The sequence below is a fragment of the Camelus dromedarius genome, unplaced genomic scaffold (assembly GCF_036321535.1).
Source record: "Camelus dromedarius isolate mCamDro1 unplaced genomic scaffold, mCamDro1.pat HAP1_SCAFFOLD_97, whole genome shotgun sequence".
Lineage (NCBI taxonomy): Eukaryota > Metazoa > Chordata > Mammalia > Artiodactyla > Camelidae > Camelus > Camelus dromedarius.
Window position 1 is genome coordinate 65469 of NW_026989812.1, and position 12507 is coordinate 77975.

General features: G+C 39.9%; 1 long non-coding RNA gene across 1 annotated transcript in view; it reads left to right on the forward strand.

Annotated features, from left to right (window-relative positions):
• LOC135320827 (uncharacterized) overlaps window positions 1-10995 on the forward strand; it is a 44459-nt gene extending 33464 nt beyond the window's left edge. Inside the window, exons 5-7 of the long non-coding RNA XR_010380168.1 lie at window positions 6741-6942; window positions 8938-9111; window positions 10638-10995. This is a non-coding gene — a long non-coding RNA (uncharacterized LOC135320827). The remainder of the gene's footprint in view (window positions 1-6740; window positions 6943-8937; window positions 9112-10637) is intronic.
• The last annotated feature ends 1512 nt before the right edge of the window (window positions 10996-12507 follow it).

Genomic DNA, 12507 nt, shown 5'->3' on the forward strand with positions numbered 1-12507 from the left:
GGCCGATGCCTCGCGGGTGGCAGGGAGGGCGGGCAGTGGGCTGGGAGCCCGAACCCCCGCGGAGCCCTTCCCAACCCCGCGGCGCGGGCAGAGGGCGGGCTTGCCGGACAGCCTGCAGGGGAGGGAGGGGGAAGTGAGCTCGTCCCGCGTGGAGCCAGAGGACCCTCAGGGCGGAAGCCCAGGTGTGGAGGGAGAGGGGCCCTGGGGGGCGAGTCTGCAGCCGGAGAGGGAGCGGAGGGGATTGGGGGAGGCCCTGGGTCAGGCATGGGTGGTAAGAAGTTCCCTGGTCAGTGCCTGCTGCCAGAGAGGCTGGGCAGGTGCAGCGAGAAGCGGCTTTGACCCCTGAAACGCACCTCCCAGCAGATCCCAGCAGATAGGTGCTGACACGGTTTTCCTCGGTGCCTGTCACCGAGGGTTTCCGGTCTCCGGACGAGTGCGGGACTCTGGGCTTTCCTCTGCGTGAGCCCTCGCCTGATAGCCAGCTCTGCTTCTGACACTTGAGCCGCCCGCCTGGGCCTGCGCGCCGGCTCTCGTGTGAGCGTCCGGCTAACGTGGCCCGTGGTGCCACGGAGCGGAGTCCCTTTGCATCTCTAAGGCTGGGGTATTTTCCTAGAGAGAAGTTTGGCTTGCCCCGAAAGTACCACCTTCCCCCATTCCCATCCACAGCCATTCAGAAGTAGAGGACCAGCATTGAGAGTCTAGGATCAAAGAGCTATGCTTTGCTTCCTTTACCACAGCTTCGGTGAATGTGCAGCATCTCTCATCCTTCACTGCATATCTCTATTAGAGTCCTTTCATCACAAAGGCAGCAAGATGAACAGTGGGCTGGGCTGTCCCTCCTGATCTAGCAAAATATGATTTCAGTTTTTTGGACCTCTGCAACCCTCTTGGACTAAACAGATTTCCGCTACTTAACAAGATGATATTCCTTTGGGCTCCAGGAAGGGACTGCAGCATTTCCCACAACTGCAATTAATTTCTCACACATGTGGTTAGTTAATTAGCTTCTGTCTTTCCTGCAAAGCTGTGCGTGCCTTAAGGGCAGGGACCCATCACTTGATGCTACTTTCAAGGCACAGCCAGCTCCTCGCTGTCACCTGCTGGCCCACATGATTCCTCCCCTCCTGCCTAAGGGCCTCTGAGCTTGCTCTTCCCTTGGCCTGCAGAGCTCTTTCCCAGACACCTTCATAGCCTGCATATTCCCCTCACCTGCTGTCTTTTTCTCCTTAGCACTTACCCCTGTCTAACAGATTGTACATTTTGCATATTCTCTTGCTTTGGTTTCTCTCCCAACTAGAATCTTTATAATGTCCCTATATTTCAGGAACTACAACCTTGAACAAATAATTAGATATGCCAAAATATTATTGCTATAGTTCCCTACATGTAAAATTTGGATTATTTTTGACATAATGTGATTAAATAACAATCTCTTAACTTTCAGGTACACAGTAGGACTCTATTCTAAAATTATAATAGGCTCACCCTATTTGGAAATGGCTATGGCCCCAGGTTTTATCAGCCTGATACTACTAATGTTCAAATTAAAAATTTCCCTTTACTCACTCTTTGGATGAAAGCTGGCTTTCTTTATACACCAGGCTACATGCTAACAAACTCATAAGCTACAATAACAATCATAACTGTCACACAGACCAGAATATCCCTATCAGCCCAACTCTTACTGATGCATATTTTAGTCTGGGTGACAGTTACAATTCTAACTGTCCATTAGTAAACTGGCATTCTGGTTTTTAAGAAATAAATTACTTTCTCATTCACCTTTGTTCATCTTGCCATGGAACCACCTGGAGCGAGGATCATCTTGCAGCAAATGATACTGACATTGTTTCTTGTGGGCTGACACATATGGTGGCAATGGCCGGAGCAATTAAGGACATGGATAAAAATTAGGTGGCTTGGAGAAGGCAAAATAGGAGCAATTAGGTTGTTGGAAGACACTCCCATCAGGAGACGATGAAAAACAACATGGTGCCCCATTAATTCTTTCACCACCCTGAAGAACCCAGGAAAGCTGATTCCAAGTTCAATTCCAAAATCAAGTGATCTTTAAAAAAAAAATCAAATGCTGGATATTGTCCATAGTTGGGAAAAATAATTTGCAAATTCATCATAGTTTCTTGGTACACAGTTTGTCGAGGTTGGATTACACGTTCTCTGTTCAAATGAAGCTACTAATATTAAAACAAGTGAAAAGGTTTTTGAATTTTGATGTTTGAATTTCATATTGATATTTTCAATAATAGAGACAGATTCAACCAACATTTCTATGTTGAATATAACTGTAATTTACTCATAAGTAGAACTTCAGTAATTGTCTCCAAAACAACACTTCAACTGAGTGCTAGCAAAATATTGATTCATTTCTGAATTGTTTTTTCCCAAATGAAGACTTTTAATTCTTGTCTTTCAGTAAAATATATAGTCAATGCCCCATTTTCTCTTTTGTCATTAGTTGTATATGGTATTCCATTATGTACTAATGACAGTAACTTCTGGAAGTTATTGAATTTTACAAATGACTGTTACTAAAGGAAATAAACAACTAGGCTATGGCATCACTATCCTGCTATTGTAATAAGTAGATATACTTTAATTATGATATTTTGTAACATGCCAGGAACTGCTTTCTAGTGTTTTTTGTAAAGCAATGAAATCTTGGTAATTTTATAGCTGACTATCATTCCTTACTATTAAGCTGGTCACTGGAAATGTAAAGTGATACTGCTGATGGGATTATGAAAATTAGATTTTGGGATCACTGAAGTTTGAGCCATTGTGTGACTATAATTTCCGTAATTAATTATCCCAGAAAGAATTTCATTTTGTTATATGCTGATGTCACTGCTTTTGTGTTGCTGCCTGGAATGACTTTTGTGAACATGTTGGTCATCAGTGAAAACCAGCTGCCTATTTTTTTAAAATTGAAACATAGTTGATTTATAATATTATGTTAGTTTCAGGTGTACAGCATAGTGATTCAATATTTTTATAGATTTTATCCCCTTAAAACCATTACAAAATAATGGCTATATTTCCCTGTGCTGGATCTGTCCTAATGAATGGCTAGTTTGAGAGGAATACTAGCTCTCAATCTGACAGTAGTCACTTGCATAACCTTGGACAAATAATTTCAGTTTTCTAGGCTCTTGCTATTCAAAGAATTCAGTTCTACATTCTTGCTGATGTCTGGTACTAGGTCCCCAAGCCAGAGAATGCCCCACCTGATAATACTGACCCTCTTGACCCCCCATTTACTTATAAGAAGCCTTGTGGTTGAGGAATACCTCCACAGTCATCCCTGGTGTCCCCAAGTTGTACCCCTCGGTTCACTACTTGTTATTTACTGTCTTAAGCTGCTATAACAATGCTGTAGGCTGCGTGGCTGATAAACCACCATCATTTCTGCACATGGATTTACTGAATCCCTTACACACTGCTTTGATTTCTTACATAGTGTGGTAATGGGCTCATCCCTATGACATTTGTAGTCCTCTCATTTTCAGTGTCATCCAGAGGTAGATGACTTTTTAGAAGGATGACCCTGACCTTATGACTCAGCTATAGTGATGATTCTGGGATACTGTCTTGAGGGATGCAATATATACTCTAGGCCTACAGCCCAAATATATTGCCATTTCTTTAATGGTCAGAATATAAGAAATCTGGGAAGCCATCTGGGTAGGTGGAGCTGGTGCTTCTCGTGAACATACTTAATGATTCATTTGCAAAGTAACTGCTTCATGGCCAAGATTTTAAACTCTATTGATTGAAGACTTTAGTGCGCAAAAGAGGAATTTTTCTTCCTAGAGACAAATAATGATTCCACTTCATTAGTAGGCAAGTCTTCCATATGCTGTTTCAGGATTTGGGGGTAAGGGGTCACAGATCTTTGTTTTGCTGGAGTATTTCTCATAGCATGGGGAAAATATGGTTGCTACTTCCCCACAGGATGTAAGAGGAATACAGATGAAACCTGAGGAGCCTCCATAGGGCACCTCTGTGTACTGTGATGCCAGCGGTAAACAGTCAGAAGACCACAATTATCTTTTATGTGCAGAATCTCAAGGGCCTTTGGGGAACAAACTTGTCTCTGGTTCCAGTCTCCTCTTCCCTAAATGGAGGCAGCAGAGATGGAGCAGGGAAGGAGGAGAGGGGTTGTAGTTCTCAGACTTAGGCAACCATCAGAACATCTGTAGGGGTTGTTAAAACACAGACTGCCGAGCCTCATCACACAGTTTCAGATTCAGTAGGCCTAGAGTGGGGCACGATAATCTGCATTTCCACCAAGTTCCCAGGTGATACTGATTACTGGTAATCCTGGGACCACACTTTGAGAACCATTGCTTAGGGCCACCTCTTCCTAGACTCCCAGATATGAACATGATAAAATCCACTGTACCCTCAAATTCCCATCAACTGATATGATGGTCTCCTTTCTTCTGAACTTTGGTCTGAGAGAGAAATTGGGCAACTTGTGTTCCATTCCAAGCTTCCCTTAAACGTGTCTGTCTCCTCACAATACCTGTGGCCAGAAAGGGTGGACTTGCAGTTAAATCCTCCAACTCTCTTGGGCTTTTCCTCTACATTACAGAAGAAAGTTTATCACTCAGAGGTGGCCACACTGTTGATAGGCTAAAGGTGGATAAAGGAATTCAGAAATCTCCACTGTACCTCTACAGAGGCCAGACTCTAGATTACTATCTGAATGGAAAGGTCCAGAAAATCAGTTCTAAGACTCAAATTTAATCTATGATTCTGGCTGGCCCCCAAGTTTTCCTTTCCTTTGAGCAGTTAGGTTCCGCTTGGACTCCATGGAAGATTTCAGAGGGAAGTTAGATTAATCAGTTTAATTCTAACCAAATAGCAGTTTGTATCCGAAAATAGGAGAAGGTAGGGTGGGCTTGTGTGAACACAAATGCACAAGCAAGAGCAGGAGCATCAGGAGCTATGTGGTGGGACACAGTAAACGGTTCACTGCCTGACTCCCCCTCTGAGGGAGGCACACTTTACACACAGAGTGGGGCCCCAGGAGCTACGTCATCAGTGTTTCCACACTTCCTGGCCAAAGCTGATCTACATCTGACCTAGATGAGCTCATGGGATTTTCTCCCTCAGAAATGTAAACAGAGACTGGCTAAACCTGAGCTTTATTAATGTAAACCCTTGTAGAAAATAATCATGCAATCCTACTGCTGAGAACCCCAACACTGCCCTGATATGTTCTCTGCCCAAGACATAGCAATAACTTTAGATTTTAGAGAGACATAGAGACAGAGACAGAGAAACTGTAATAAGTTGATTTTATGTGAAGTTAGCTGCAATTGATTTACTTTTCTTATAACCAAAAGTATATTATCTAATATACAGGTCCTATGCCAAATTCTTTACAAAAATTATTATACTAAATCATGACTGACTAGCCCCTTGATGGCAGGAATTATCCTCATTTCATAAATGAAGAAATGAGTTTAGTTCCTGCATTTACACACCTAGAGAGCAAGACCAACCTAAGACCTGGCCTTGGGTCTGATGGACTTCAAAGTTCTTAGTTTTTCTACAGCCTCCCTCACTCCTGAAGGAGGTGGAGCTAGGGCCCTAATGCCATCTAGGCATCTAATTTTAAGCCATCTGGTTTCCAGGACCTTTAAGATCCAGTGCCTCTTTTTGGAGTTTAAAGTATGGGGAAATAATTTTTTTTAAAGGAAATAACGTAAAGAAGACCACCAGCACCAAGACAGTGTCTCATACTACATAAGGAGAAGTCAATACATTTGCCTAACTTCTGAATTATAAATTCTTTAATGAAATGTTATGATTACTTATAAGTACACAATGGAATTTGAACGAGGTCAAGAAACAATGCCTAGAAAATGTCATAGTTTACTTACGAGTAGGCTTTATAATTACTGTATCAAAAGATAATTCAAAAGGCAAACCTCTGATTACATGCACTTAAACTGTAAAAGCTAAAGCAGATGCTTCTAAAGTTGTTAAAAACAATACTCTAACATCATTAAGGACTTTGTCTTATAACTTTATTTGCAGCATTAACATTTTCTAAGTCCTTTCAAATACTTAACAGACTGGTCAACATCTAACCAGCCCCTGACCAGATTATCATAAGTTCCAAATTAATCCAATTTAAGGAGATTTTATTTTAAGTTCAGCTTTTCATTAGCTCTTCACAGACATCTCTGAACATAAACATTGGAAGCCCTTGAAATTTATTAATACATTGTAACTTTTGACTAGGCTGTCGATCTTCTGATCTTTAGCCAAGTTAATACTGAAATGAAGCTAACACAGGAACAAAGGAAACAAAATCGTCTTCAAAACATCTAAGAAATTGTGTTCAAGGACACAGAGGTGTTCTTCAAGAGCTATTCACAGGCTGTGAATTATTGATAAATTGAAGAAATGAACAGATAAAATTTCAAACTATTGGATCAGAATAAATAAAACATTATTGCTGTGTTGACTAAATATATGACAGATGATTTAAATATTTCCCTCTTCTAATTACAATTCATTTTAAATTGAATTTTAAAGCCTTACACTGCTCTCTAATTGTTTTATTTGTTTTTGTTTTTCTTTAAATAGATTATAAGCTTTTTAAAGTATTAGGTCTCACACTCATGTTTCCCTGCAATGCCTAGAACAGAGCTGAGTAAATAAAGTAGGAATAACAAATGTCTTATTTCCCATTTCCACTTTAGTGGCAGTGTCTGTCTAGGGAGAAGTACACAGAGAAAGACTGTGAATTCATGACTAGACTACACCAAGCAAGACTGCAGATGATTGATTAGTGATGTCTGCTCTGAGCTCAAGAGGAGAAAGTACAGCATGCATGCCACCTGTTTTTCATTTCATACTTGTTAAGTAAATAAAAATGTATGCAGGAGAAAAGGATGACATCAGGTAAATTTTCCCATTGAGTTTCATCTTTATCCACATTCGATAAAAATCACACTGCGTATAAATTCATTATTAGGCATGGAATCAATAAACTTTGAAATATAAAGGAAAAGCGACTAGCTTACAAAATCATGAGATACTTTGTGATCATATCAGATCTGTTCTTTCAGATTCTTTATTCAAAACTAATTCACTTGAAATCTTCACACCTCACACTAACGGCAATCAAGAGGCCACCTGCTTTGACACCTGCCAGTGATGCGGAAAAGCTCAGCATCGTCTTGGTACATGAAAGCTGCTCTCAATAAATTCCCCCAAAGCTCAGAAAAAAAAAAAGCCCTCTATCTAGAAAATGACAAAGCCAAGGATTCTCAGAGATAAATACATATGAACAGAATTGTACACACTGAGGCTGGTTCAAGGGCAAAACATGTGAGCAAATGGGCTAAAGTTGATCAGCCTCAAATCACTATGGGAGTTCTTCTTGCCTTCATAGCCAGTAGTAGTTCCAGTAAGATCAGAAGATATATAATTACATCTATCCCCTCACACACACAGAGCACACATACATCTACCCTGACTGTATACCTCTAAGCCACACCTATATGAATATGCATATCTCTAAGATTTGTAAAAGTTTCAGGGAAGTCAAGATCCCCATTAGCTTCTCTCCAGTGAGGTGTATTTAAATTCAAATAGTATGTCAAAGAAATTAGGAAATAGTTGTGTAAAACTCTCATAGAATTTAGGCTAAGAAATACAGCAAGTTAAAACAGAAAAGAAACAAAACAAACAAAAAAAATTGATGAGTCTTACAGAAAATAATTAAAAGCTGTGAGTCCACCCATAGCACCTGCTACCTGACACTGGGAAGTCAGCACTCGGTGAGGTGGGTGGTCAAAAGAATCCCCAAGGCCATTGGGTTTGACCCCAATTATCTTCTATTGTAAATAGGCCATATGTCAAATTCCAGGATAAATTGGAAACATTTCATCTATCTCCTGTTCCTAGATTAATTTTAAAGATTCATTTTCTATTCTTACAGATTCTTTATTTGGGCTGCTTTACCCTTATGCTTTAAAGAAAAGACATCTTATATTTGCCTTTATATATTCAAGAAGATTCTCTCTATAAGACTAATTTGGGAAGAAGAGAATTTAACAGTCAGACAGATTTTGGAGGAAAAAAATGGCAGGAAATTATCATACCCAGAATTTAAGGAAATGACTATCCACTGAGTTTTTCATAAGAATCTATGGTAACTAAGGGGGAAAAATATCTAAGAAAACATTTATTACCATGCTTAACAGAGATGGCTGCTTTAACACATCTCCTCATTTCCCCATGCACATCATTGCTATATCCATGCAAACCAACACAAATAAATTTATCACACGTGAAAAAAACAGTCCTATGAGCCTTTGAGACATGTTTGGGGAAAAAGCTTCCTTAAAACAGACTATTAAACCTCTGAAAAGATCCTGATTTATTCAATATTGAAGATAATATTAATGTAAACCAACATGGCCTACAACCAAATAGATTCTGCATGAGTGATTCATGACAATGTGATTTTCATAAAAAAATTTGGCATTAAAACTAAACAGCATAACAAAATAGAAGCTACACTGCCCATCCCCCACCAAGTACTCACGCTCCTAAATAACTTAATATGTACTTCTAAATTTTGCACACAAATAATCTATTGGAGAAAGAAGTTCTGTAGAAACCAGTGTTTTTTCTTCAAATTAATCAAAATGAAATAAGATTTATTTAAAGTCTAATTTTGAAGGGTTTTATCTAGTTAGTAAAATAACCCTGAAGTTACAGAATGGTAGAGAACTTTTTTTTCTTTTTCTTCTTTGGAAAGATGAGTCCATGGGTGTTAGCCTAATAGATGAATTGCCCTTGAAAGCATGGATAGCACCACTTTGTGCTCATTCATATATGACCAGGGTTCTAGTTCTAAAATCAGAGATAACTGTTTCTACTCCACAGATAACAGAGCAACAGCTTCAAGCAGTGGAAAGACGAAACAAAGCAATAAAGGGCTGAATGAAGAAAGAAGATCTTACTGTAATGGAAAGAAAACAGCCTCCTGCTAGTCCTGTCTGACCTTGGCTGCTACTTAATTTTGAACTTTGTGTAGTGATACTGAAGAAGTGATGAGAGGTAACTGATGAGGCAAGGGCCTCAAATGCCCCTAAGGTCACACTCAGGTCTCTCACACACAGCTCCGCTGACCTCTCCTTCTCACTGTCCCTCTGCCCCTTTCCCTCACATGACCCCCATCTCCCTCCTTACAATGCACTTCTTCCCCCAACGGCATCCTTTATTCTCTCTAAAGCCCTAAAAGAGCATCATTTTATGTTGTGATAACAGCTAAGAAAGAAAATGTAGAAACATTTATCTTAGCCTGAAAATACATATATTGTATATACACATATGCATATACATACGGTCTAATGAACTTTCCAACTTTCCACAATAAAGCATTAATAAGACCAAAGCAAGATCCTCAGAGTATCAATGATCATTAATGATGTATCCATTGCCAGTAAGTGTTGGTGTCACATCGATGATGCATCCATAAATACACCCAATTACAATATTAAATAGCTGGCATGTATGATTAATTTACTTTCCTCAGCGAGTATACATTAAGAACTTGTTTCTAGAAAGTTTTTAATGACAGTCTCTTATTACAATGTTATACCAGCTTTAGCCACATGAGAAGTTCATCTACACCTCAGACTGACTCTTAGAAAAAGAAAAAAAATTAAACTATTTATTGTTCATAAGATCACTGAGAAGACCTGACCACACTCAGAAGACAGAAAAAGACAAAAGTTCCCTAGACTTCTATTTATATATTCAGCCAAGCTTCAGTTTTCAAATATAATCTGAAACATATAACGCATGAAAGGTGGTTCCCTGAAAGTTCAGAGAGAGAGTGAGTTCTGATGGCCATTGTTACCATCCTTGCCCCCATCACCAGCTCATCGGCCCAGAGAAGAAAGTACAAACGTGGCCTTCAGGGCAATCTCAATTACGCAGCATTATTATACACATCGTGACCTTTGATGAGCTTCCTCCACATTCCGCGAAATGTCATAGAAATGGTCACCTCAACTGTAAGCTAGAAATTACTGCTCACCCACATGATACCCCACCAAAGCCACCAGGTAACCGTGGGGTATTAGACAAATCACCCTGTTTTCTGGATCACTCTTGCAGCCATGAAATGAAGACCCCTAAATATTCCTGGATTCTAAACAGGTGTTGCTCAATGGAAATTAGGAAAATTAGCCAGAACATTTTTTCTACATAATCTAGTACTTATAGTCAACTTGATCAGTATCTGAATCTCCAGTTTTAAGAAGACTGATGGCTTTTCTTGTGGGTATTGTTTCTAGTTTCTTTTATAGTTACATATTTTCCTGACACTAAGGAAAGAAGGGTTTAAGACATAAAGCATACCATTCCACTGTTTATAACAGTACTCCTAAAAGGTTTAGTATGGGGGAATGTTGAAGCTAAATGTCCTAAAATGGGGCTTGGGGATTTAGTACTCCACTTATCTGTATCATTACCTTGTGTATTTGGGGACATTTAAAATTTAATTGTAATTACGGCATTTCTGAAGTGATCAAAGCACATATTGGGCATAATCTAATTAACAATTTTAACTTCCTCAGGAAAGAAGAGGAATGAATTGCTACATAATGTGGGAAGAAGAAGAAAAAGAAGGGGGGGAGAGGAGGGAGAGAAGAGGCAGGGAGAGGGAGAAGGAAGAAGAAGGAAGAGGGGAGAAGAAGAAAAAAATCACTGGGACATTGTGCTGTACACAAGAAATTGACACATTATTATTGACTGTACTTCAATTAAAAAAGAAAAAAAAGAATGGACTAACAAACAGTAAATTCCAGAGTGATACATTCCATCAGCTGCCCATGTCACCCCTACAAACAAAGTGCACAAATCTATAAAACTATTTATAAACCAAGAAGCCTAGAACCTGAGGGCTCTACTTTACTTCAACCCAAGCTTCAGGGTAAAAGCATTCCTTCACTCTGATGAGTGACACATGTATAATAGTACCTTTTAAACTTATTTTTAAATGTTAATGAATCTTTAAAAGGAAGTAAATCTTATACCTTTTTTGCTGCTGTTTTGCTCCGTCCTCTAAAAGACAGGAATCCTCCATTCACTCAGACACAGTTATCATTACCTCAGTTCCAAATACAAATGCACCTGTTGAGTGCCTGCCATGCTCCGAGCAGTGTTTCAGGTGCTGCATAGGTTACAGAGGTGAGCGGTTTAATTAGGGAGAAAAACAGCATGTGGATTACGTTGAATGGAGCACCGGGTGCAGGAAACTGCCTGCTGGAAGGAAATGGGAAAAAGTAGGCTGGAAACAAAGCATGAAGAACACATCTTCCTTGAAAATAAAATGGACATTTTGTTAGGCAAAGGAGAATTATCAAAGTTGTGTGTGTGTGGTTTTGTTGTTGACTTTGGTCAGTTGGTTGGTGTTGTTATTGCTTGCCTAGAAAAAACATGATTAGATGATCTGAGTTTTGAGAGAATGAGTTGGGTGTCCACGTGCAGGATGCAACAGAAGTAGGAGAGACAGGTGGTGGAGAGGACAGCTGAGTCATATTGAAGGCGCAAACTAAGACAAGGGTAGTGTAAATAGGAAAGAAGGGAAACAAGATTTAGCAAGTCTTAGACATGTAATCGTCTGAACTTGGCAATGATTTTGGATGTAGGCATGATAGAGGAGGTGTTGAAAATAATGCCTCAAAGCATCATCTCACTTTAACTGAGACAGGGGTCTTTGAAAGGGCTGTGGAGGGCCAATTAAATATGTTGAATCTGAGGTCCCTGAGAGCACCGGATCTGGCATAGATGTGTGCCAGGAACCTAGACATGCATACCTGGATCTCAGAAGAGAGGCTGAAATGAGAAACATGAATCTGGAAACCTTGCCAACCGAAGTCCTTGAATTAACTGGCATGAGTCACTGGTGAGGTATTAGCAGGGGAGATGGAAGTTGGGAAATTAAAGACAGTCTGAAATTCCTATTAATCACAGATGCTGAACCCAACCTATCTCAAAAATCACCCCATTCTTTCTTCCTCCTCACCCCCATTCAGTTATCCTTTTTCACCACCAAATATATCCTACCCTCTGTCATCACCACTTCTTATATTGCCTTCATTATTCATATTCTTAGCCAAAAGAAAGAACTCTTGTAAGTCACTCTTGGCTTTCCTTGGTCCTCAAATCCTATAGATGTTTCTCTTTGAAAATCTCTTTCATCTAGCACTCTTTTTGCCAACCTAGTTCCTGAGTTTTGCATCCTCCTTATGTCTGACTTAAACTATCAAGACCTATTCCTAACTGGAAGCTGTCTCTGGTCCCTGCCTGCTCTGTCCTTTCTCCAAATTACCTCTAAGAGGTATCTTCCTAAGAGATCAAACTGATCACACCCTCACCCTGCATTAAAGCCTCTGAATGCTAACTCTGCACAGAATGACAGCAGCATCCGGGTGTGATTTTTAA